This window comes from Heterodontus francisci, chromosome 31 (assembly GCF_036365525.1).
Source record: "Heterodontus francisci isolate sHetFra1 chromosome 31, sHetFra1.hap1, whole genome shotgun sequence".
In the NCBI taxonomy this organism is placed as follows: domain Eukaryota; kingdom Metazoa; phylum Chordata; class Chondrichthyes; order Heterodontiformes; family Heterodontidae; genus Heterodontus; species Heterodontus francisci.
In genome coordinates, this window is record NC_090401.1 from 59952511 (window position 1) to 59979266 (window position 26756).

Here is a 26756-nt window from a genome sequence, read left to right on the forward strand (position 1 = left end):
GAAGTTTTTTTTTCTAGTTAATTACCATCTTACATTCATATAGTGTTACTATGTAAAACAGTTCATTTATTCATATATGGATGAGAGCGAAAGGGAAGCAAAAAGACGTGAATTGTAAATTAAACATTACACATCTGAGGAATTTTCGGAAGTACAATTACTTGGCTCAGCAAAACCTCTTGCGTAGTTACAGTTTTGTAAAAAAACGGCCCTTCAAGACCTGTTCCAATAGTAAGGCCAGTGTGTTGGAAACTGTAGCTGTTGAATCCATCTCTTTTTGGCAAGCTACAGAGAAAACCAATCTCCCGCGACTAAACTCATTACAAGCTCACCACGTGCAGGATTTGATGAAGATGGTCTACTACACAGAATCATAGACAATTACAGCAAGCAAGGAGGCCATTTGCCCCATCGTGTCAGCACAGGTTGGCAAGCAGCCATCCAGCCTAACCCCACTTTCCAGCTCTTGGTCCGTAGCTTTGTAGTTTACGGCATTCAAGTGCATATCCAAGTACTTTTTAAATGTTATGAGGGTTTCTGCCTCTTCCACCCTTTCAGGAAGCGAGTTCCAGATCCCCACCATCTTCTGGGTGAAAAGAATTTCCCCTCAAATCCCCCCAAAACCTCCTACCTCAGACTAAAATCGATGCCCCCTGGTTATGGACCCCTCAACCAAGGGGAATAGAGCCTTCATAATTCTAATACACTTCAATTAGGTTTCCCCTCAGCCTTCTCTGTTCCAAAGAAAACAACCCTAGCCTATCCAATCTTTGCTTATAACTAAAATTCTCCAGTCCAGGCAACATCCTCCTATCTCCTTTATACCCTCTCCATTGCAATCACATCTTTCCTATGGTGACCAGAACTGCACACGGTACTCTAGCTGCGTCCTAACTAGTGTTTCATACCGTTCCAGCATAAACTCCCAGTTCTTATACTCTGTGCCTCGGTTAAGTATCCCGTATGCCTCCTTGACTTATGCCTTATGGTCGGCATGGACGCAGTGGGCTGAAGGGCCCGTTTCTATGCTGTACGACTGTAACTTGACCACCTTATCTACCTGTCCAGCCACCTTCAGAAACCTGTGCGCTCCAAGGTCGCTCTGTTCCTCTAAACTTCTCAGTATCCCACCATTTACTGTGTATTCCCTTACTTTGTTAGCCTTTCCCAAATGCATTACCTCACATTTTTCTGGAATGAAATCCATTTGCTACTGTTTTGCCCACCTGACTAGTCCATTGATAGCTTCTTGCAGTCTACAGCTTTCTTCTTCATTGTCAACCACATGGCCAATTTTTGTACCATCTGCAAACTTCTTAATCATACTCCTACATTCAAGTCCAGACCATTGATACATATACCACAAAAAGCAAAGCACCTCCTACTGAGCCCTACAGAACCCCACAGAAAGCTTTCCAGTCACAAAAACACCCATTAAACATTACTGTTTACTTCCTGCCTCAATGGCAAGTTGGATCCAACTTGGCACTTTGCTTTGGATCCCAAGGGGCTTCTACTTTCATGACCAGTCGGCTATGTGGGGCCTCAAAAACCCTGCTAAAGCCATATAAACTACATCAAAAGCACTAATCACCGACCCTCCTAGTTACCTCCTCAACCAATTCAATGTTAGTCAGACGTACATCCCTTTAATAAATCCGTGCTGACCGCCTTTAATTAATCCTCGTCTTTCTAACTGAAGATTTATCCAGTCCCTCAGAATTGTTTCCAATAATTTTCCCATCACCGAAGTTAGGCTGACAGGCCTGTAATTGCTCGGTCTATTCCTTTCTCCTTTTTTGAACAAGGAGGCATTAACTGTCCTCCAGTCCTATAGCACCACACATGTAACCAGAGAGAACTGGCAAATGATGGTCCGAGCTTCTGCTATTTCTTCTCTTGCTTCTCTTAACAGACTAGGATACATTTTATCCAGACCCAGAGACTTATCCACTTTCAAAGATATCAAACCCCTTAATTCTTCCTCTAACATGTTAATTTCATTGAATATTTCGCACTCCTCCATCCTAATTGCAATGTCTGTATTGTCTTTGTTTTGTGAACACACACACGCAAAGTATTCATTGAGAACCACACCAACTTCCTCCACCACCACACACAGGTAACCCTCAAGATCCCCGCTACGACCCGGTGAGGAAAAAATAAAGTGGAAAAATTTGAGGCAATATCTGAAGAGTTTTTGTTATGGTTCTTCGAGCTCACTGTAGAGTCCTTGATTGTAGGTAGATTTTGCTTTTCGTTGGGGCCCAGTATTCTTCTTAAATCTTGTCCGTTGCAGCAGACTTTTCTCTTGGGGGTTCATGTGTCTTCAGTGGATTCAGAGGCTTCAGAGAAAGGGATGAGAGCAGACAGGAGAGATCTTCTCAGTCCAGGAGCAAACAGTCTTTTTTAGTTCAAACTCTCTGCGGCCGGTTCAAAAAACCCTGGAGCAGCCAGTTAGTTAGGTGACCAGCTGGTCTAACTAATCCTGGACTGCATCACCTTAGCAGTCTCTGGAATGCTCCTCTTACACACAATACCTGATCAAGGTCCATTGCGGCTTGAATGTGTCAGGGAATGATCCTTTGTCCTTCCAAGCCCTGTCTGTTAATATGCAAATATCTTTTCCAGCCACGACTGATCTGTTCAACAAGTCATTTTCTTGCTCCAGCAACAGTTTAAAATCAATGTTCATGACAAAATTTACATGCCTCATTCTTGGCAGGTGGAGGCATAGCATGACAGTCCCTAGTAGGCTCTACATTTTATTCTACACTTGCTCCTTATGTATTTATTTTAAAAAAAAATCTTGGGTTTTCCTCGCTTTTACTTGCCAATACTATTTTTGTGCCCTCTCTTTGCTTTCCTAACTTACTTTTTAATTTCCCCTACACTTTTTATACTCTAGGTTTTCTGCAGTAGTGAGCCTTTGGTATCTGTCAGGAGCTTCCCTTTCTCCCCCCCCACCCCCCCTTTATCCTCTCCTTTGAGTCCCTTGACATTCAGTGGGCTCTGGATTTTTTTATTTATTTAGAGATACAGCACTGAAACAGGCCCTTCGGCTCACCGAGTCTGTGCTGACCAACAACCACCCATTTATACTAACCCTGCAGTAATCCCATATTCCCTACCACCTACCTACACTAGGGGCAATTTACAATGGCCAATTTACCTATCACCTGCAAGTCTTTGGTGGTGGGAGGAAACCGGAGCACCCAGCGAAAACCCACGCGGTCACAGGGAGAACTTGCAAACTCCGCACAGGCAGTACCCAGAATTGAACCCGGGTCCCTGGAGCTGTGAGGCTGCGGTGCTAACCACTGTGCCAAGTCTCACCCTTTTTCTTTAAGGGAACATACTCATTCTGAACCCTCTATCTCTTCCTTGAATGCCTCCCACTGATCTGGCACTGATTTACCTTCTAGTAGCTGTTTCCAGTCCACTTTAGCTAAATCACATCTTAGCTTAGTAAAATTAGCCTTTTCCCCAATAGAGAACTTTTATTCCTGGTCTTTGTCCTTTTCCATAACTACCCTAAACCTAACTGAATTATGATTACTTCCAAAGTGCTCCCCACCTAATACCCCTTCCACTTGCCCAGCTTCATTCCCTAAAACCAAGTCCAGAACCAACCACCACCACAGCTCCTTTGGTTGGGCTTGCCACGTACTGGCTAAAAAAGTTCTCCTGAATGCATTTTTAGATATTCTGCTCCCTTTGTGTCTTTCACAATAATTCTATCCCAGTTATTAGGGTAGCTGAAATCCCCCTCTATTATTGTACTATTGTTTTTGCACTTCTCAAAGATTTACCTACATAGTTGTGCCTCTATCTCCCTCTGACTATTTGGGGGTATATAATACACTTCCAGTAGTGTGATTGCCTCTTTTCTGTTCTTTAGTTCAACTCATATGCCTCATTGGATGATCCTAACATATCATCCCTCCTCACAGCTATAATTGTTTCTTTAATCAATATTGTGACCACCCCCCACCCTGCTTTCCATTATCCCCATCTCTATTAAACTATAAACCAGAAATGTTGAGCTGCCCTTCCAGTCATGTCTCAGTAATGGTTATCATATACTCCACTTGTCAATCTGTGCTCTCAGATTATCTGCCTTATTCCCTTGACCATTGGTACATACCATTTAGCATAGCCAGACTTCTTTACTCCCTCTGCATTCCAAACATGCTTATTAATTTTCTGTCTTGCATTTCCAACTTTCCTTCTCTCCCTTCTAAATCTATTCTCAGGTTCCCATCCCCCTGTTGAACTAGTTTAAACCCTTCCCAACAGCACAAGCAAAACCTCCTGCGAGGATATTGGTCCCAGTCCTGTTGAGGTGCAACATATCCAGCTTCTACAGGTCCCCTCCTCCCAAAGAAGTGGTCCCAATGCCTCAGGAAACTAAACCAGCCACATATTCATCAGGTCCATCTTCCTACTTCTGTACTCACAAGCACATGGCACTGGGTGTTAACTGGAGATTACTGCCTTTAAGGTCCTGCTTTTCAATCACTCTCCTAGCTCCTTAAACTCTGCCTTCAGGACCTCACCCACTTTCTGCCTATTGTTATATGACGCCGTTTCTATATTTTTTGTTAAGTTTTTTTTTGAAGACTCATGTATTTTAGAGTTATGGACATTCTTTTATTTGGGAAAACTAAAAAGGATTCCATGTATGTTTTTTTCACTGAGGTCATTGAAAGTACACAGAGGTCTTGTTTGAAAACAAGATTTACTGGAAGTCACCTGTCTTCAGATAAATACCCAGCAGGAGCTTTCTGACTTGGTGGAGATGTTTACAGAGAAGAAGTGATGGGTCAAGATTTATAGGGGTCAGGAGGCTTGACTCTCGAGATAGTGTTGGTTTTGCTTTGGACAGTATGTTGGAGTATGAAATGTTTTGAAGGCAGTTGAAGAAAACCAGCCAAGAGAACAGTCACCATCTGACCCTCTTCCATCTCTCAGAACTTCATGAAAATCAAGTGTAAGAAATAGAGAAACTGATGCTGCATTTCTCCTGAAAAACCTGCCAAACTGATCTTCAATATCGACTGAAAAGAACTGTTCTGGAAAGATCCCAGTGACAGCCATCTACAGATATCTAGGACACCAAACCAAAGAAGGGACAACTGACATCTTTCCATAGCTTCTGTTTTTTCCTTCAAGAATTAGCAAATATTTGGCCAACATATTCTTTTGATTTTTTTTTGTAACAGAGCTCTAAAAAGAGTGAGTCTGTCGTGTGTGTGTGTGTGCGCGCGCGCGTTGGGGGAGGGGGGGCTAAGGTAAAAAAGGAAACTCTCATTTCAATCTGTGTTAATGCTTTTCTACTAATTAAGTCTTGTTTTGTAATAAACTGATAATTTTGTTGTTTAGTAAAGAAACCTAGTTGGTGCATTTTATTCTGGGATAAAATAGAGTCTATGATTGATAGTATTGGTAACCAGGTACACATTTAAATATATGTTGTGACCCGTGGAGAAGTGGAACTAGGAAAAAAAAACAGTGCACTCCTCCCGCCTCAGTCATAACACTACGTCATTGGTGTGGATATGACCCATGACCTCTGGCTGTTCACCATTGCCCCTCAATGTCCTGCAGCCACTCAACAGCATCCTTGACCCTGGCATCACGGAAGCAATACAATGTTCTGTGATTCATGTCTGCAGTCGCAGGAGCACCTGTCCTGTTCCCCTCATTATCGAATCTTTGACCACGATTGCTCTTCCACTCTTCTTCCTCTCCCCACTCCCACCCCATGCAGCTGAGCCATCCATGATGCAGTGGACTTGGCTCTGCCTGCACTTCCCAGAGGAACCATTACTCTCAAAGAGCAAGATGCACTCATGGGATCCCTGCCTGCCTGTCCCATTCCCTTTCTCCCTGCACATTTTTAAGCTGTGGGGTGACCACCTTCAGAAACATGCTATCCACAAAGCTCTCAGCCCCACAGATGCCCCATAGTGACTCCAGCTGCCGCTCACGCTCCAAAACCCAGAGCTCAAGCTGCTCTAGCTGGTGACATCGCCTGCACATGTCATCCAGGCCAGTGTCCACTCTCTGCAACAGAGAGTTGTAGCTGGGCTGTCAAAATGAATTGCCGGGGTAAGAACACAAGGCTTCTTAGTGTTTAAGCCAGGAACATGACATTTCTAGAGCCACACCTTAAAATTCTGCATCAAAAACACTGTGAAACTCACTCCACAATAATGCTGTCATTTAGAATGTTTATGCTGGCATATACTTTAATTTCCATTTACACTTCTACAGCCTGTTGAACCAGGGTTGTTCAAGTATGTATTAAACCTTAAATGCCCTTCCATGCACCAAAGTTCAATGTCGGGAAGGATCCATTGCACCCAACACCTAAATCTGAAGTATCGAACAGTCTGAAAAAAAAATACTAGGCATTATAATTTGTTGATCTTGGTCTAAGACCCAAAGTTATTAGTGCATTGGAATTTATTAATCCATTATATGGTGCAATCTGAAGAAAGTTCAGTCAATAGCAACAGAGTAAATAGAAATTTGGTCATTAAAAGATGCTGACTCCAATTTTGAACACTCGAACACTGCTTCTTCCAACCTTCCAAATGCAATGACAAAGAAATTGTTATTACATATCGTCAAGATTGTTCCCCAAGTGACAGAAGTCCAAGGATTGTGCAGCAGGAAAATTCTCATTTTAAGATGAATACTTTATTTTTTAAATCAATACTTTATTTTTAAATCAAGATACTGGTACAAAACAAATTCAAGCAAACACAATATGCCAATCACGCTAACTCTCAAAAAGGATCTGGCAGGATTTGAAATAATTACACAAGAGCTGGCATGCAAAGGGTTAAAATGAGCGCTAGTAAATTCACCAATGCAACTGTTAATCTTGTCAAGTTTGTCTCTACAGTTTAAACAGACCATAAAGCGATCTGACCCCTGGCCCAGCATATTTCAACAAGATGCCCAACTTATGCCATATATTGCACAAATTTTATTCAGTTCACTAACTGGAGATTTCCCATCGGAAATGTTGCAGTCCTTCCTAAACTGCGTGTGGAAACAGCTGCAGACTGACTAGCAAAGGCAGTGAAGCTCATCCCAGATAACTATGAGTCTCTGAATGGCTGGTCTACATTCCAGCAATGCTGTAAATATTTACTGGCAACTGTCCATCTAGCTCATATTTTAAGACATCACATCACTCTCCACCAATGGCTGACACTTTCTCTCTCCCCCTCCACCACCACTTTTAGCCAAGTAGTTCATGATTCTAAAAATACTTGTTATTTCATCAACTGGAATTTACAGGAAAAGCATGTGTACATGCTATACTGGATGGCAAGCTGCAATGGCATACCATTTCAAATAACGATGTTTAAAAAAATATGAAGCATACTATCTTCATTTTCACACTGCTAGTGTTGTTATTTTTGCATCTTTATATTGTCATGCCACCAAAGCTACTAAGTATCATGACCTCATTCCATGACAATATGAAAGGCACAATTCAACATGGTGGCTCATCAGACCCCTTTCCTATCCTGAGTGGTGTGAAACAGGGCTGTGTTCTCGCACCCACACTTTTTGGGATTTTCTTCTCCCTACTGCTTTCACATGCGTTCAAGTCCTCGGAAGAAGGAATTTTCCTCCACACAAGATCAGGGGGCAGGTTGTTCAACCTTGCCTGTCTAACAGCGAAGTCCAAAGTACGGAAAGTCCTCATCAGGGAACTCCTCTTTGCTGACGATGCTGCTTTAACATCTCACACTGAAGAGCGCCTGCAGAGTCTCATCGACAGGTTTGCGGCTGCCTGCAATGAATTTTGCCTAACCATCAGCCTCAAGAAAACGAACATCATGGGGCAGGACGTCAGAAATGCTTCATCCATCAATATTGGCGACCACGCTCTGGAAGTGGTTCAAGAGTTCACCTACCTAGGCTCAACTATCACCAGTAACCTGGTTCTAGATGCAGAAATCAACAAGCACATGGGAAAGGCTTCCACTGCTATGTCCAGACTGGCCAAGAGAGTGTGGGAAAATGGCGCACTGACACGGAACACAAAAGTCCGAGTGTATCAAGCCTGTGTCCTCAGTACCTTGCTCAATGGCAGCGAGGCCTGGACAACGTATGTCAGCCAAGAGCGATGTCTCAATTCATTCCATCTTCGCTGCCTCCGGAGAATACTTGGCATCAGGTGGCAGGACCGTATCTCCATCACAGAAGTCCTCGAGGCGGCTAACATCCCCAGCTTATACACACTACTGAGTCAGCGGCGCTTGAGATGGCTTGGCCATGTGAGCCGCATGGAAGATGGCAGGATCCCCAAAGACACATTGTACAGCGAGCTCGCCACTGGTATCAGACCCATCGGCCGTCCATGTCTCCGCTTCAAAGACGTCTGCAAACGCGACATGAAATCCTGTGACATTGATCACAAGTCGTGGGAGTCAGTTGCCAGCGTTCGAATTGGCCTTTATAGCCACTGCAGGCGCTGCTTCACACACCACTGACCACCTCCAGGCGCTTACCCATTGTCTCTCGAGATAAGGAGGCCAAAGAAGAACAAACCCCCACCTGCCAAGAAAGAGGCATATTAATTGTCATTATGAACATTGATTTTAAAACTGTTGCTGGAGGAAGGAATTGACTTGTTAAACCGATCAGATGTGGCTGGAAAAACATTTGCATACTAACAGACAGTGCTCGGAGGGACAAAGGGGCTATTCCCTGATCCAATGTAACCCACAATGGACTTTGAGCACCAGGTATTGTGTGTAAGACACATTCCAGGGTCAGCCAACACAAGAGAATCCACAAACAGACATGGTCAAACCAGCTAGTCACATGACTAACCTGCTTGGCAACCTGAGTTTTTGCTGAATTGTACAAAGAGTTTGAACTCAAAGGAAAATCTTTTTTGCTCCTGGAGTGAGAAGACCTCTCCAGTCTGCTCCCATCTCTTTCTCACAAGCCTCTGGGCCCACTGAGGACACATGAACTTCAAGAGAGAAAAGTCTCCTACATCGAACAAGGTTTAAGAATACTGGGCCCCAACAAAAAGACCTACCTACAATCAAGGACTTTACCGCGAGTTCAAAGAGTAACCAAAACCCTCATCAGATATTGCCTCAAACTTTTTCACTTTATTTCTTCTGCTCTTTTCTGTCTCTAACTGCATGGGTGTATCGCGTATGCATGCTAGCGTGGGCGCATCGTGTATCGTCGGCGTTAACTGAATTTGAGTTTAAGTTCAATAAATCTCAACCTTTCTTCTTTAAACCTAAGAAAACCTGTTTGTGCTGGTTTCTTTGCCTTATAATTGGAAAGCAGTGAACAAAGATTCACCAAGGGGGAGCTAAATACATGGTGTATTTAAGATTAAACCCTGTTACGGTAAGATCCAGGTGAAGGCTGAGAGGGAACCCTAGACCCCTTTCTCACCTGGTCGTAACTATATAAAGACTAAAAATCGAATAGTCTACGTGCAACTGCGACAGTAGATGATTAAAATCTGTGCAATGAATCAGTATTTGTAAAGTTATTTTGTTTAGTAATACATAGCACCTAACTAGAGAAACCTAAAGGAACTACAATTTCAGTCAACTAAAGATGATTTCGGCCAACTCAGTACCATTAGTTGCCTGGAATATTGTTCCAATATAAAGAACTGATTCAATCAAAAATCAAGTAGTTATTACATTTCACAAGAATGATGATTAGGTGAGACTTCATAAGAACATACAAAGGAGTTTCTCCATTTGTTTCTTCTGAAGCAACTTTCCTCATGTAATCGAGTTCTCTTAAAAAGATTTGCTCACCCAAAGTGCACGTTACATTCACATCTATACAACACTGCATTCATGTGATGCAAAGGCTTATTGCTTGAAGTTTAAACCACAAAACATATTTTTCAGGGAATTATTTTCTGTTCCACATACAGGTGCAAAAGAATGCAGTGACATTCATATCCTAACAACTTCAACAATGACAGTATCACAGGAAGATAACAGCACAAAAATAAAGGATTCATTACTTTGCCAAGTAGCTAAACTTGCTATGAATAAAATCATTTTTAAACAAGCATAAAACGTTTCAGGCACAAGAAATTATAAAAAATCTTCATGGCTGGGGAATGTGCCTCATTTTCTGCAAACCAAGAGCAGAAATGACCTTGCAGATCACATAGTTTCCCCAAAAGATAGTTACAACAAATTGCATTTATATTGCTTCACAGAAGTGTATCAAAAATGCTAATGGAGAAGATATTAGAACGGGTGACTAAAAGTGTGGTCAAAGAGGTGGGTTTTAAAAAGAGAAGCTTGTCAAGAGGCAGAGGTTTAGGGAACAGAATCATGCAGCACAGGGCTTAGACACCCGAAGGCAAGGCCACCAACGGTGAGGCAAAGGGAGTAGGGTTACATAAGTGGCCAGAGTTGGAGGAATGCAGAGTTCTGAGGGGGCTGAAGGAGGTTATAGAGATAGGGAGGGATGAGGCCACGGAGAGACTTAAAAACAACGACAATTTTAAACTTGAGGTGCTGCAGAACTGGAAGCCAACTAAATCAGCAAGTATAGGAGTGATGCATGAGCAGGACCAAGTGCCAGTTAGGATAGAGTCAGAGTTTTGTGAATTTTATGGAGAGAGATGAATGGGAGGCCAGCCAGGAGAGCAATCGAACAGTCAAATCTGACAGCAATAAAAGCATGAATGGGGATTTAGCAGGAGGACTGAGGCTGGGGCAGAAGCCTTAATTTGTATGACTTGGTTAGTTTCTAATGAATTTGTATGCAACATTAACTACATCCATAAAAATAAATTAACAGAAATTAAGAGTTCTTCTGTAACTAAGTCAGCTGCTTATGCTTCTAAAAAAAAGCATTGGTCATTACAGAACTAAATAATTGTTTGGTCATCATGTGAAGGTTGCACCACTATACAGTAAATTAATATTTTGCAACTACCCTGGAGAGATCAGATTTTTTCTGACAACTTGCTCCTTGCATATAAATAGCTAAATATTTTGCAAGAAAAAGCAGTGGATAGTGTAGGAACTTGGTTATAAAAAGCTCCTTAAGTAGCTGCCATGTTTAGAATGGGGGGAATAAAAGGAGGTTCCTGAGTGTCTATTTTTTTCTCTGGGTAGACAGGAGTGCTGACATTAAGGTTCAGCTGCCCTCAGAATATAAGCACATTTTTTCTAATAACAACTGGCTCAAAGTGGGCCCACATTTAAGAGAGATGGGTAGTACTAATGAAAAGTATTCAACTCGGAAAAATCTAGGGAAATAGTTAGGTGATTTGCTGGTAGGGAATATATCAATACAGTGCTATGGGAGCAGACATGGCTAATCCATGCCTTTTGCTCCAAGCAGCTGCCCCCCCCTCTCTCTCTCTCACTACAAGATACAGTGATAGGGATTTCTTCCCAGAATTATCACACAATGTGATTCTGTTACCATGGTCGTTGCATAACTGAGCTTTGCTTTCCTTTGGTAACAGGGGCAGGGCAATAGGGCAAATTTATGCAAAGATACCAGACTTCATTTACTGCATCTATTGAATCCTATGCTCTGGATATATTATTGCCAAGACCTCAGTTAAAGATTTATTTTTCTTTAATTAATGTGTAATATTTCACTAATTAACCAGCATCACTGCAAATATATGAAGAGGAAGAGGCCATTCAGCCCCACAAGTTTGTTTTGCCATTCAATTAAGATCATGGCTGATCTGTACCTCAACTCCATTCTATATCCCCAGATGCCCTTATCCAGCAAAAAATCTATCAATCTTGGTCAATTGAAAATTTCAACTGACCAAGCATTGCAGCCTTTTGGGGAAGACAGTTGCAGATTTCCACTACCCAGCGTGTGAAATATTGCTTCCTGATTCCACTCCTAAATTACCTAGTTCTAATTTTAAGATTATGCCCTCTTGTTCTGCATTCCTTTATAGCTAACTTGTCAAATTCCTTTCTCATTTTTCACAGATCAATTAAATTGCCCCTCAACCATCTAAACACAACAGGAACACAAAACATGTTTACACAACCAGTCCTGATAATTTAATCCTTCAAACTATTCAGTAAATGAGTTTTACCTCTTCCATGGCCAACATACCTTTCCTGAAAAAAGAACAAAAAGGAAGGTGTATGATCGTTAATCTCTCCAGCCCTTTGTCCTGACAAGGAGTTCACGGGCGAAGGCAAAGAGTGTGCGCTAATGGAGTGGTGAAAGACAAAGCATTAGCGCAGACAGAGTGTTAATGACAGATTAGTGAATAGCCTACCCAAAAGCACAAACATGAAAAACCCAGTTTAAGGCAGGCACATGGTGAAAAATGATTTTAAAAAAGGGGGCCAGTCATGCTCTGAAATTATTGAACTCAATGTTCAGTCTGGAAGGCTGTAGAGTGCCTAACTGGAAAATGAGGTGCTGTTCCTTGAGCTTGCATTGATGTTCACTGGAACGCTGCAACAGGTCAAAGACAGAGACATGTGGGCATGAGAGTAGAGGGGTGTGTTGAAATGGCAAGCAACCAGAAGCTCGGGGTCATGCTTGCGGACAGAGTGCAGGTGTTCCACAAAGCGGTCACACAATCTGCGCTTGCTCTCCCCGGTGTAGAGGACACTGCATTGTGAGCAACAAATACAGTACAGTAAATTTAAAGTAGTACAAGTAAACCACTGCTTCACCTGGAAGGAGTGTCTGGGACCCTGGATGGTGAGGAGAGGAGGTAAAAGGGCAGGTACTAAACCGCCTGCGATTGCATAGGAAAGTGCGGTGAGAAGGGGATGAGGTGTCGGGGGTAATGGAGGAGTGGACCAGGGTGTCGCAGAGGGAACGGTCCCTTTGGAATGCTGATTCGGCAGGAGAGGGGAAGACATGTTTGGTGGTGGCATCACGCTGGATGTGGCAGAAATAGCAGAGGATGATCGTTTGGATGTGTAGGCTAGTGGGATGGAAAGTGAGGACAAGGGGAACCCTGTCGCATTGAGGGGAAGGGGAGGGGAAGGGCCGAGGGCAGAATTGCGGGAAATGGGTCGGACACAGGTGAGGGCCCTGTCAATCACAGTGCAGGGGGAAATCCTTGGTTGAGGAAAAAGGAAGACATATCAGAAGCGCTGTTGTGGAAGGTTGAATCAGAACAGATGTGTCGGAGATGGAGAAATTGGGAGAATGGAATGGAGTCCTTACAGGAAGCAGGGTGTGAGAAAGTGCATTCGAGGTAGCTGTGGGAGTCGGTGGACTTATAACGAATATCAGTGGACAGTCTATCCCCAGAGGTGGAGGCAGAGAAGTCAAGAAAGGAAAGGGAAGTGTTGGAGATGGATCATGTAAAAGTGAGAAAAGGCTGGAAATTGGAAGCAAAGTTGATGAAGTTTTGCAGTTCGGGGCGAGAGCAGGAAATGGCACCGGTCATCAATGTATCCAAAAAACAGTTGGGGGAGGGGGCAGGAGTCGGACTGGAACAAGGAATGTTCGACATGCCCCATAAAAAGACGGACATAACTAGAACCCATGCAGGTACCCTAGCAACACCTTTTATTTGAAACAAAAACAAGAAATGCTGGAATCACTCAGCAGGTCTGGCAGCATCTGTGGAAAGAGAAGCAGAGTTAACGTTTCGGGTCAGTGACCCTTCTTCGGACCCTTTGAAGGAAGTGAATGGAGTTGAAGGAGAAGTTGTTCAATGAGAGAACAATGCTCTGATGATGCAACCTTCCACAACAGCACTTCCAACAGGTCTTCCTTTTTCCTCAACCAAGGATTTCCCTCCACTGTGGTTGACAGGGCCCTCAACCGTGTCCAACCCATTTCCCGCACTTCTGCCCTCACCTCTTCCCCTCCCTCCCAGAACAGCGACAGGGTTCCCTTTATCCTCACTTTCCACCCCACCAGCCTACACAAAGGATCATCCTTCTCCATCTCCAGCGTGATGCCACCACCAAACGCATCTTCCCCTCTCCTCCCGTCAGCATTCCGAAGGGATCATTCACTCCACAACACCCTGGTCCACTCCTCCATTACCCGACACCTCATCCCCTGCCCACGCAATTACAGGAGGTATAATACCTGCCCTTTTACCTCCTTTCACCTCACCATCCAGGACCCCAAATACTCCTTTCAGATGAAACAGGGATTTACTTGTACTTCTTTCAATTAAGTATACTGTATTTGCTGCTCCCAATGCAGTCTCTTCTACATTGGGGAGGCCAAGCGTAGATAGGGTGACCGCTTTGTGGAACACCTCTGCTCAGTCCACAAGCATGACCCCGAGCTTCCGCTTGCTTGCCATATCAACACACCCACCTGCTCTCATGCCCACATGTCTGTCCTTGGACTGCAGCACCTCATTTTACGAATAGGCCTTCCGGACTAAACACGGAGTTCAATAATTTCAGAGCATGATTGGCCCCCTTTTTTTATTATATTGTTTTGTTTTATCATTTTCACCATGTACCTGCCATAAACTGGGTTTTTTATGTTTGTGTTTTTGGCTAGGGCTGCTCATTATTCTGTCATTAACACTGTCTCTGCACTAATGCAGTGCCTTTCATCACACCATTAGCACACTCGCTTTGCCTTTGCCCCATGACCTCCTTGTCAGTTAATCTGTCCGGCCCTCTGTGTTATCACACACCTTCCCTTTTGTTCTTTTCCCCCTCACCCCCACTTCACTTGCTTAAGACCTATCATATTTCTAACCTTTGCCAGTTCTGATCAAAGGTCAGAGACCTGAAACATTAACTCTGTTTCTCTCTCCACAGATGCTGCCTGATCTGCTGAGTATTTCCAGCACTTTCTATTTTGATTTCAGATTTCTAACATCTGCAGTATTTTGCTTTTATACCTTTCCTACGATTCAGTGCCCAAAGCTGAAGACAGTGCTGCAGAAAAGATCACTTTTGGACTTTTAATTCCAACTCCCTTGAGCTAAAGGCCAGCATTCCATTAACCTTCTAAGATTACATTTTGTACCTGTGGACATGGACACATAAATGATCAGAAGCTAATAAAACAACAGCTTCTCTGGCTGGAGGACTGGGCATTCAGACCATCCAAAAAGAACTTCCCCAACCATCACTAAAGGTCTATGATCTAAATCAAAAGTTGTAATTCAGTTTTTAAACTACAGGTTCAAAACCACTGCTTTTCTATTGCCAAGAGTGCTCTGAAATCCACCCCTCAATATAAATGGGATCAATTTTACAACATTAGTGAGCTATACCAAGAAAACCATGTTTATTGGATGTGATTCTATATAATTCGAGGTTGGCATCAGCAAGGAGTACCTTAAACAGTTACGCCTGCACCCATCTGAGAAACATCACAACCACCAAGCAGCTCCCTTCAATGTGCAACTCCAGTCCCTGATTTAAATTTTGAAAAAGAATATTTTAATATACAATCCTAACTGCCCACCTTTTATAAAATATTAATCTGTCAGCAGGTAGGCTACCGTGGCCCTGGGATTTACTTTCAGACTGGTGGAGCTAGTGGACCTTCACTGAGCACTTCCCTCAAACTGGTCAAGACTGAAAACTCCAGCAAAACACCACAATCATCACAAAAAATATTCATCTTCAAGACAAAACAAAGGTATTTGAAATTAATATCACATAGTCCAGAAGTCAAGTGTCAAAAGCCATACCATTGAACTACATGAGGGCCAGGTGCAAAGACCTACCTTAAAGAATCATTTATTCTCTCCCTTTCCATGAATCCATCTTCAGCCACATACCAGAGCTATCATGTTAATGGCCTAGTAATCTGGAGGCCTGAGCTAATAATCCAGTGAATGGCAGTTTGAAAATTTGAATTACATTTTTTTTTAATTTGGAAATAAAATTGGTAGCATGATTATGAAACTGCCAGATTGTCATAAAGCCTAAATGTTTCACTAAGACCATTTAGTGAAGGAAATCTGACAAGCTTTCTGGTCTGGCCTATATGCGACTCCAATCCCACACCAATGTGGCATCACTATCAGCAGTTCACTACCAGCTTCTCAGGGCAACTAGTGATGGGAAATAAATGCCAGTCTTGCCAGCAACACCCACATCCCCCAGTAGAGGAAAAAAAGACAGCCATGAACTAAGGCCAGGGACATATGAACCAGCAGGTCACTGAGCTACAAGTGGCTCCTAGATTAAGCATGAATGACGTGATCGATGCTAGCGGATGAATTTACAATTAATACAATCCAATAGTGCACTATCATACAGCAAGCGACAGGGAAAAAAAAACTTATTTTGACATGCTGCATTTGTTTGCACAGTGTATGAGTTTTTGTAAAAACCATGAGGTCCTTTGAAATACATCAAGATCTCCTAGGAACCATGCAATACAAACTGAAAAGTAAAGAATTAAACCAGTGTGATTGATATTTGTTCTCCTGCCAAGGTGACAAAAATAGTTACATGTCGGTTGCTCACCAGTTGCATGACACAGTGCTATTTCCTACAGACTTCTGCAAAACTGAAGTTTCCTCAACATCAACCACTTCACAATCTGTCTGCTGTGCAGCTTTACACAGACTTTTTCCCCCTCTTCTCCAAAATCATAAAACCAAAATTTATGAAACTAAGCACTGAAATGAATTTGAAATGCCACAAGTAAACCAGCAAAATTCAGTCCTTGTTTTAGGGCATCTGTTTAAATTGCTTGTTTCAATGATTAGTTCACAGATTACAGTTTAATGCGAATCTTTGGTTATAAAGCCAAGACTTTTCATCACCCCCTCCCAGCCTACATATAGCTGACAACTGATGAAGGCTAAACTTCTTCCCCCTCCCCCATATACTTCTGATCTTAAACCACCAGCATACTTCCTGTTGGATGATTTCAGTCACTTATTATTTGCCCCACCCATCTACTTGTACTGCCACACATCTGTGTCACTGTTTGACAAATAAACAACATCACTTTCTTGCAACCATCTAGAAGTATTCTTTTCACTTGGGCATTTGATCAATGGCCAAAACATTTTGTGGGGGGGGGTGGAGAAAAACAATAAAACCAGCAAAGCCAACATAATGTTTCATGGATCCATGGTGGAGGTTTTCATATGGTGTCTGAAAACTCTGTAGGATGTAAGGCTGAGTAGTTTAAAGTTCCATGGCAGCTGACAAGTAATGTCAAGGTAGCTTGAGTTTACTGTAAGTGAACGCAAGGTTGGAAAGGTGGCGAGTTGTGTATTTGGAAAAATATATCACACCATGTTAAACTACGTCTGCTTGTTCATATATCTTTAGGTTATTAAAACAACTTGTTTCAAATTGCGTGATTGGAAAATCATTTTTGCCAATCTGCAATTCATAAAAAAAGACAACAGTATTTGATACAATCCTGTTGCAACTTAGAGAAAAAGCTTTTTTTTGTAATTTGTTAATGGGATGTGGGCGTCATTGGCAACGCCAGCATCTATTGCCCATCCCTAATTGCTGTCGAGAAGATGTCACGTTCTTGAACGCTGCAGTCCATGTGGTGTAGGTACATCCACTGTGTCATTATGGAGGGACTTCAGGATTTTGACCCAGTGACAGTGAAAGGAACAGTAACATATTTCCAAGTCAGGATGGTGTACGCCTTGGAAGGGAACTTGCAAGTGGTGGTGTTCCCATGCACCTGCTGCCCTTGTTCTTCTAGGTGGTAGAGGCCGCGGGTTTGGAAGGTGCTGTTGAAGGAGCCTTAGCGAGTTGCTGCAGTGCATTTTGTTAATGATACACACTGTTGGCACTGTGAACTGGTGGTGGAGGAAGTGAATATTTAAAGGGGGGTGGGGGGGGATAGATGGGGTGCCAATCAAGCAAGCGGCTTTGTCCTGGATGTTGTTGAACTTCTTGAATGTTATTGGAGCTGTACTCATCCAGGCAAGGTGTACTATTCCATCACACTCCTGACTTGTGCCTCATAGATGGAGGACAGGTTTTGGGGAGTCAGTAGGCGAGTTACTTGCCACAGAATTCCCAGCCTATGACCGGTTCTTGGAGCCAGAGTATTTATATGGCTGGTCCAGTTAAGTTTCTGGTGGCGGATTCAGTGATAATGCCATTTTAAAGTCAATAGTTTTGGTGGGTGGGGGGTGGTGGGGAGATGTTTAGATTCTCTCTTGTAGGAAATAGTCATTATCTGTGACTCATGTAGAGCAAATGTTACTTGCCACTTATCAGACCAAGCCAGAACGTTATCCAGGCCTTCCTACATGCAGAAATGGACTGCTTCATTATCTGGGGAGTTACAAATGGGACTGAACACTGTCCAATCAGCAAACATGACCATTTCTGACCCAACAATGGAAGAAAGGTCATTGATGAAGCAGCTGAAGATGGCTGGGCCTAGGACACGATCCTGAGGAACTCCTGATATAACTGGCCTCTAACAAACCCAACCATCTTCCTTTCAGCTCGGTATGACTCCAGGCAGTGGAGAGTTCCCCCGCCCAATTCCCATTGACTTCTTGATACTACATTTGGAATGTTACAATTCAGGGATTATATTGTAACTTACCTAGTCAACAGAAAGTAGTCTCATCACAGGGAACTCATGTTTTCAGGGTACTAAACCAGAGCTAACTTGCACAATAACACAAAAAAGGTAGAAGTTGCGAATTTGGAAGGTGCTGTCTAAGGAGCCTTGGTAAGTTGCTACAGTGCACCTTGGAGATGGTACACACTGCTGCCACTGTGCGTCGGTGGTGAAGGGAATGAATGTTTGTGGATGGGGTGCTAATTAAGCAGGCTATTTAGTCCTGGATGGTGTCAAGCTTCTTGAGTGTTGTTGGAGCTGCACCTATTCAGGCAAGCGGAGAGGATTCCATCACACCCCTGACTTGTGCCTTGTAAATAGTGGACAGGCTTTGGGGAATCAGGTGGTGAGTTACTCATCGCAGGATTCCTAGCCTCTGACTTGCTTTTGTAGCCACAGTACTTTTATAGCTATTCCAGTTCAATTTTTGGTCAATGGTAACCCCCAGGATGCTGATAGTGGGGGATTCAGCGATCGCAATGCCATGATGGTAAGATTCTCTCTCGTTGGAGGTGGTCATAATTTGGCACTTGTGTGGTACAAATGTTACTTGCCACTTATCAACCCAAGCCTGGATATGGTCCAGGTTAAAGGCCTGCTACCCGACCCGAACTCGACCGGACCAGACATGTGTCGGAGTCGAGTCGGGTCGTGCTTCTGGTTCTAGCATTCGGGCTCAGGTCAGGTCGAGGCCGAATCAGATACACTCTATCACCACCTCAGGTAAGTGACTTTAATGTTAATTTACGTTTTGGACTTTAAAAAGGTGGTTTCGTTACAGTTATTCTAAGCTTGTGCAGGTAAGGAACAAAGTGAAAAACGGAAGGTAGGTTAACTGATTGTCGGGTCTCGTTTGCAGACGCAAGCAGGCCTTTAGTCCAGGTCTTGCTGCACTTCTACGTGGACTGCTTCACTAACTGAGGAATCGCGAATGGTGCTGAACATTGCACAGACATCCCCTACTTCTGACCATACGATTGCAGGAAGGTCATTAAATGAAGCAGCTGAAGATGGTTGGGCCTAGGGCACTACCCTGAAGAACTCCTGCAGTCATGTCCTGGAGCTGAGATGATTGACCACAACAACCATCTTCCTTTCCATTAGGTAGGACTCCAGCCAGTGGAGAGATTTCCCCCCGATATCTATTGACTTCAGTTTTGCTAGGGACCCTTGTTGCCATACTTGGTCAAATGCTGCCTTGAGGTCAAGGACAGTCACTCTCACCTCACATTCAGCTCTTTTGCCCATGTTTGAACCAAGGCATAATGAGGTCAGGAGCTGAGTGGCCCTAGTGGAACCCAAATGGAGCATCACTGAGCAGGTTATTGCTAAGCAAGTGCCGCTTGATGACACTGTTGATGACATCTTCCATCACTTTACTGATGATTGAGAGTAGACTGATGGGGCAGTAATTGGCGAGGTTGGACTGGTCCTGCTTTTTGTGTACAGGACATACCTGGGCAATTTTCCACATTGCCGGGTAGATGTCAGTGTTATAACTGTCCTGGAACATCTTGGCCAGGGGCGCGGTAAATTCTGGAGCACAGGTCTTCAGTACTATTGCCGGAATATTGTCAGGGCCCATAGCCTTTGCAGTATCCAGTGCCTTCAGTCGTTTCTTGATATCACGCAGAATGAATCGAATCGGCTAAAGACAGGCATCTGTGAGGTTGGTGACTTCAGGAGGAGGCAGAGATGGATCATCCTCTATGCACTTCTGGCTGAAGATTGTTGCAAATGCTTCAGCCTCATCTTTTGTACTGATGTGCTGGGCTCCCCCATCAGGTATTTGTGGAGCCACCTCCTCCAGTTAGTTGTTTAATTGTCCATCACCATTCACCACTGGATGTGGCAGGACAGCAGAGCTTAAATCTGATCCGTTGGTTATGGGATCGCTTAGCTCTGTAGATCACAAGTTGCTTATGCTGTTTGGCATGTAACAGCCCTGGGTTGTACCTGCACCAGGTTGACACCTCATTTTGAGGTATGCCTGGTGCTGCTCCTGGCATGCCCTCCTGCACTCTTCATGCAACCAGGGTTGGTCCTCCAGCTTGATGGTAATGGTAGAGTGAGGGATATGTCAGGCCACGAGGTTACAGATTGTAGCTCGACATCATCCAGGACAAAGCAGCCTGCTTGACAGGCACCCCATCCACAAACATTCACTCCTCCACCACCAACGCACAGTGGCAGCAGTGTGTACCATCTACAAGATGCACTGCAGCAACGCACCAAGGCTCCTTAGACAGCACCTTTCAAACCTGCGACCTCTACCACCTAGAAGAACAAGGGCAGCAAATGTATAGGAACACCAACTGCAAGTCCCCCCTCCAAGCCACGCACCATCCTGACTTGGAACTATATCACCGTTCCTTCACTGTCACTGGGTCAAAATCCTGGAACTCTCTTCTTGACAGCACTGTGGTTGTACCTACCTCACATGGACTGCAGCAGTTCAAGAAGGCAGCTCACCACCACCTTCTCAAGAGCAATTAGGAATGGGCACATTGCTGTGGTTCCGGAGTCACATATAGGCCAGATTTAAATATAACTGATCATTTTTGGCTTAATTGATGACACTTTCTTGACACTACACCATCCACCACCTTTAAAATGTTTATCAGCTATTTTCAGGGCATAGTGCTGGCATAAAATGGCAGGGGAGGACATGTAGCGATAGGAAAACAAATGGAACTCAAACAATGAGTCCACAGCCCAAAGATGGAGAATTCTTGCTGGGGGCAGAAGGCAGTTCTCTCTACCCCAATGAAGGCCTAACATGAGGAGGAGGCAGGGTCAGCACAATAATCACACTCACCAGATTTGCCACCTCCTTTTCTCCATGCAACCTGGACCAAAAAAGGTGACACAACAGACAGGAAACAGTTGTTTGTACCATTTGGTTTCTGCCTGGCCTGAACACAGCTGACAGCTGGAAGTTGGCGGCATAGGGATTACACATGCCCATCTAACTTCTGTTTTTATTTGAGAGGGGGGTAGAATAATGTTTCACCTCCCATATTCTGAAAACTGTATGTACACCAAAAGTTATTTCATCCCCATGTTCCTCAGCTGAGAGTGGGCTAAATGGGCTGGGAATGAGCCTTGGCAGACAACAACAGGTGGGAATGGATAGGGTAATGATATTTGGCCTTTCCCTCATTCTCCGAACCCATTATTAGTGACCTGATGATCATGTTCCAACACTATCAAAGCTCAGAATCATCCCTCTGTTGCTGTTGAACACATATGGGTGTGAAATCCCTTGGGATTAGTTTGACAGCATGATGTTAATCACATTAGCAAATGCCACCATACAGCAGAACTTTGGGTTGCCAGAAATCAAGTCAGAAACAGTGTGCATGTGATTAAATACTCCATTCTAGATTTTAGGGCAAGATGAAATTTTTTTTTTAAAACTCAGAAATTTCAACAAGAAATTAGAGGAAAGTTCTACACCTAGCGAGGACCATGATACAAAGGCTTAATGACTTAATGCCACCTCAACACAAATTTAAAAAAATTTCAGCCCTAAATTTGACATCAGTATACAATCCCCACTTAGCCTTGTGACGTTCAAGGCAACGAAGGTGTGATTTGACCAAGTTACTTTGTTTGGAAGCAACTGTTATCTTTAACATGGTAGAAGTTGGAGACCTGCAACTTCCCACTTCCGATGTAGTCACATTTCCCAAGTAATTTAATTGTACAGAATTTAAATAGGCCCACTGTTACAAAAAACATTGTACATGACCAGGAAACAGCACAGATCTGGTAAAGGATCTATTAACTGAACTCTATTTTTTCTCTTTTCACATGTGACAGATCTGCAGTATATTTCCAGGATTTCCAATTACATTTCAGATTTCCAGTGTTTTCAGGGTTTTTTAAAGCTCTGAGATTTAGTACACAAGTGAAAAGTAACCAGTGGCATTAAAAGCTCATTTTTTAAATTAAAAAAAAGATATTTTGCTCAAAGCTCTAGTCAGATTTAAGAGTCTTCCCTCAATATACATGGCTCACAACAGCAGTGACTTGTGGGAAGGCACAAGAATAGTTAAATACACTCCCAAGTATGACTCAATGATTGTATACACAACCATTCCAATCAACAGATGATTTATGACACTTCAATTTCCAATCTTACAACACTACATCAGACTCCAATTTGATTAACAAATGCTTCTTTTAAAAAAGTGTAATGAGGAAGTGAGATATTTATATCCAAAAGCAGGTTACTATAACAGATTTTAAGCATCACATTAAAGCCTGGACAAAACAAAACATACATTTTTATATCTAATAGTCAATTACTCAGTTCAAAGTTTTTTTTTTACTTCAAATCATCTGATAATTCAATTTTGAGGAGTAAGATATGAAAATCTAGATGACTCCCTCAAAACGAGTGCAGTCAAATGGCTCAGTTCAGCACAATCCGGAACAAAGTATTTCCCCTTCCTCAAAATGAAAGCTTAAATGCCCGCGACGGTGCATCACAAGTTTGGGCTTAAGCTGAAACATTTTGGCAAAAAAAAATCTTTCCATGTCCTCATGTGAAACAGTTGATACAAACACAGCAAGGAAACTTAACTGTAGCAAGTACTGCTGCAGAAACAAGAGGCAAACAAAACAAGCCCAGCTTTCAATCTGACAACTGGAACATTGCAAACTGTTTTTGCTCAATGCACGTGCACCTGTCTGGAGCATTTTACAGGAGACATCTTATAAAGGGAAGTATTGCAAAGTCACAGCAGCATGTAGGAATCTCTCCTTCTCTCCACAGATGCTACCCGACTTACTGAGTGTTTGCAGCATTTTGTGCATGAATTTTGACTGAGCAGTTACTGCCTGTAACACAGACTGAGACTCTCCAAGGGAAGTTTGGTGCTGGGGAGAGCCTCACTATTTGGCAGGAAGTAAGACCCAGCCCCGGGGAGGCCGCCTGTGACCGGCGCTCACAATCTGGCAGCGGCCAGGCCGGACTCCGTCCCGCCCTTACACCACAAAAAATAAACTTCCAGCTCATACCTGAAACGGCAAAAACTTCTCTCGAACTCACTTTCGATACGATCCACTTCCACATTCGCATCTTAAACAGAGGCCGCGGCCATTCTTTTCCCTCAAATCCCCGAGCTGCTTCCTCCACAGACACCATCAGCCGCCATAACTCAACCCGACATAGCAACGCCTGGGCCCGCCCCGATAGGCTAATCAGCCCCGGGCTTCCGGTAAAATTTCGGACTCTGAAATCTCATTGGGTATAACTGATGTCAATTTATTTTCGTCATTTCCGTATTGAGGGGTGACGTAATGCCAAACCTGAGACACCGAAAAGACCATTACCGATTCCTGGGGGGGGGGTTAAAACTGTTTGTACTATAAATAAGAAATTATTCAATTATAGGACGTTATATTTTTAATATTATAATGATAAAGAGTATAAAATATCTAAAGTTATAGTTAATATATAAAAGAAAACTGTTTCTTTGCTTATTATTAATGAATCTGTGCTCCCCTATAGAAATGTTGGTGCTGTCCTGATGTTGCACATTCCAAACAGGTCTGTGCAGAGGCTGAAATTCTCAGGATTGGTCTCTGTGTAGGGTTTGGAGCAGCTTCAGGCATTTTATGTAGTAATTTGGCTTATTTTGCAATATGAACTATCTTGAAATTATTTTCCCTTGGACCATTTGTATTTAAAAAAAAAGACATTTCAAATTTGAAATATTTCTGCAATAACTTGCAAACATAGGATCAAAGCAAAATACTGCAGATGCTGGAAATCTGAAACATAGTGTTGCAAACATGGGACATTGGCAGCACAGGAAGAAGCCATTCGACCCGTCCTGTTTGCTCCAGCCAAAAAAGTACGATCTAGCCTAATCTCACTTTCCAGCTCTTGGTCCGTATCCCTGTAGGTTACAGCACTTCAAGTGCATATCCAACTATTTTTTAAATGGAATGCGGGTGCTTAAATGCGATGATGTTGACTGTTGCAGGGAGAGGGTTCTACGACAGTCCTTGTCTAATTTGCGATTCCTTGTCTAACAAGGGCAGAACATGCTGAAAACCCACAGAAGGTCAGACAGCATCTTTGCATTTATCAGGATTTTCCCTTCCTTTCTGCATCACACATAATTCCTGATGGTGAAGCATCTTTCCCACAGTTTCTGAAAATTGAATGCCAACCTTTTATCTAGCATATTAAATATTATTGTGTGATTCACTCAATGGTTCAGATTTCATTAGCACAATTTAAATTTCCACATTCAGTGTTTCCAACATTGTTTCTTGTTTGTACCTGCACTTGTGTTCTTGTGTTCAAACAGGTTCTTAGTGGTTAGGAGTTAGTTTGTGCCAGCTAGGCATACAGAGGTATTGCACTGACCTTTGGACCCTTGAAGCAACATTATCTATTATCATTATCTAGAGTACTTTTCTTCTTCTTCGGCCTCTTTGACTCGAGAGACAATGGGTAAGCGCCTGGAGGTGGTCAATGGTTTGTGAAGCAGCGCCTGGAGTGTCTATAAAGGCCAATTCTAGAGTGACAGACTCTTCCACAGGCGCTGCAGATGAAATTGGTTGTCAGGGCTGTTACACAGTTGGCTCTTAACAGCAATTAAAGAAACTAATTATAAGTTGTGCATTAGGCAGGAGAAGATTATACATCTGTCCACAAATATCCAACTTTTTGGAGGTGATGTCCAGACATGCATGTCTAATCCAATGAGTGCCACATGCAATTACACAATAATATAAGCCCCATTCGTAAAAATGCATGACTGCACACCTCCCTCCACAAAAATATACGATTCTCTTACATGTTGAAGGTGCTTTATAAATACAAGTTTTTGTACACACAAAAGGCAAAATCCCTTAAAGTGAGACCTCTAAACGCAAAAAGTAAGACTCCATATATTAAAAACACAAAAACACAAGAAACAGGAGCAGGAGTAGACCATATGGCCCACTGGACCTGCTCCACTATTCAATACGATCATGGCTGATCTTAGGTTTTAACTCCACTTTCCCGCATGCTTGCCATATCCCTTGATTCCCTGAGACATCAAAAATCTGTCTATCCCAGGCTTAAATGTATTCAATGATGGAACATCCACAACTGTTTGGGCTAGAGAATTCCAAAGATTCACAACCCTTTGAGTGAAGTAATTTCTCCTCATCTCATTCCTAAATGATTGGCCCCTTATCCTGAGACTGTGTATCCGTGTTTTAGATTCCCCGACCAGCGGAAACAATCTCTCAGTGTCTATCTTTCCAGCCACTTCAAAATCCTGTTTATTTCAATGAGATCGCCTCTCATTCTTCTAAACTCCAGAGAATACAGGCCCAATTTACTCCGCCTCTCATTATAGGACAACCCCTCATCACAGGGACCAATTTAGAGCACCTTTGCTGTACCACCTCCAATGCAAGTATATCTTCAGAAGAAGGGTCACTGACCTGAAATGTTAACTCTGCTTCTCTCTCCACAGATGCTGCCAGACCTGCTGAGTATTTCCAGCATTTCTTGTTTTTATTTCAGATTTCTAGCAACTGCAGTATTTTGCTTTTATCACAGTATTCCAAATGTGGTCTCAACAAAACCCTGTAGAATTATAGCAATACTTCTTTATTCCTGTACTCCAACCCTTGCAATAAAGGCCAACATGCCATTTGCCTTCCTAATTGCTCACTGTACCTACATGCTAATTTTCAGCATTCCTTGTACAAGCACACCCAAGTCTCTTTGAACATCAACACTTACAAGTTTTACACCTTTTAAAAAATATTCTGTTTTTCTATTCTTACGAGCAAAGTGAGCAACTTGCCACTTCCCAACATTATACTCGATCTTCCATCTTGTTGCCCACTCACTTAAGCTGTCTATATCTCTTTGCAGCCTCTCTACATCCTCCCCACAGCTTACCTTTCCACTTACCTTTGGGTCATCAGCAAATTTAGATACATTACTCTGTCTCTTCATCTAAGTCATTAATATGGATTGTAAATAGCTGTGACCCACAGCACTGATCCTTGCAGCACTCCACTACTCACTGCCTGCCAACTTGAAAATGCCTTAAAATAAAAGCAAAATAGTGCGGATGCTGGAAATCTGAAATAAAAACAAGAAATGCTGGAACCACTCAGCAGGTCTGGCAGCATCTGTGGAAAGAGAAGCAGAGTTAACGTTTCGGGTCAGTGACCCTTCTTCG

At 43.0% G+C, this 26756-nt stretch overlaps 1 protein-coding gene across 2 annotated transcripts in view; it reads right to left on the minus strand.

Moving 5' to 3' along the window:
• Nucleotides 1-23734, minus strand: part of wasf2 (WASP family member 2) — a 52480-nt gene extending 28746 nt beyond the window's left edge. Inside the window, exon 1 of one of the 2 annotated variants that reach the window (XM_068011717.1) lies at nucleotides 23603-23734. The gene's annotated coding sequence lies outside the window, so the exon portion shown is untranslated. Of the gene's footprint in view, nucleotides 1-23571 lie in introns of both variants that reach the window. The other variant, XM_068011716.1, reaches the window with a different exon arrangement.
• Nucleotides 23735-26756: the final 3022 nt, after the last annotated feature.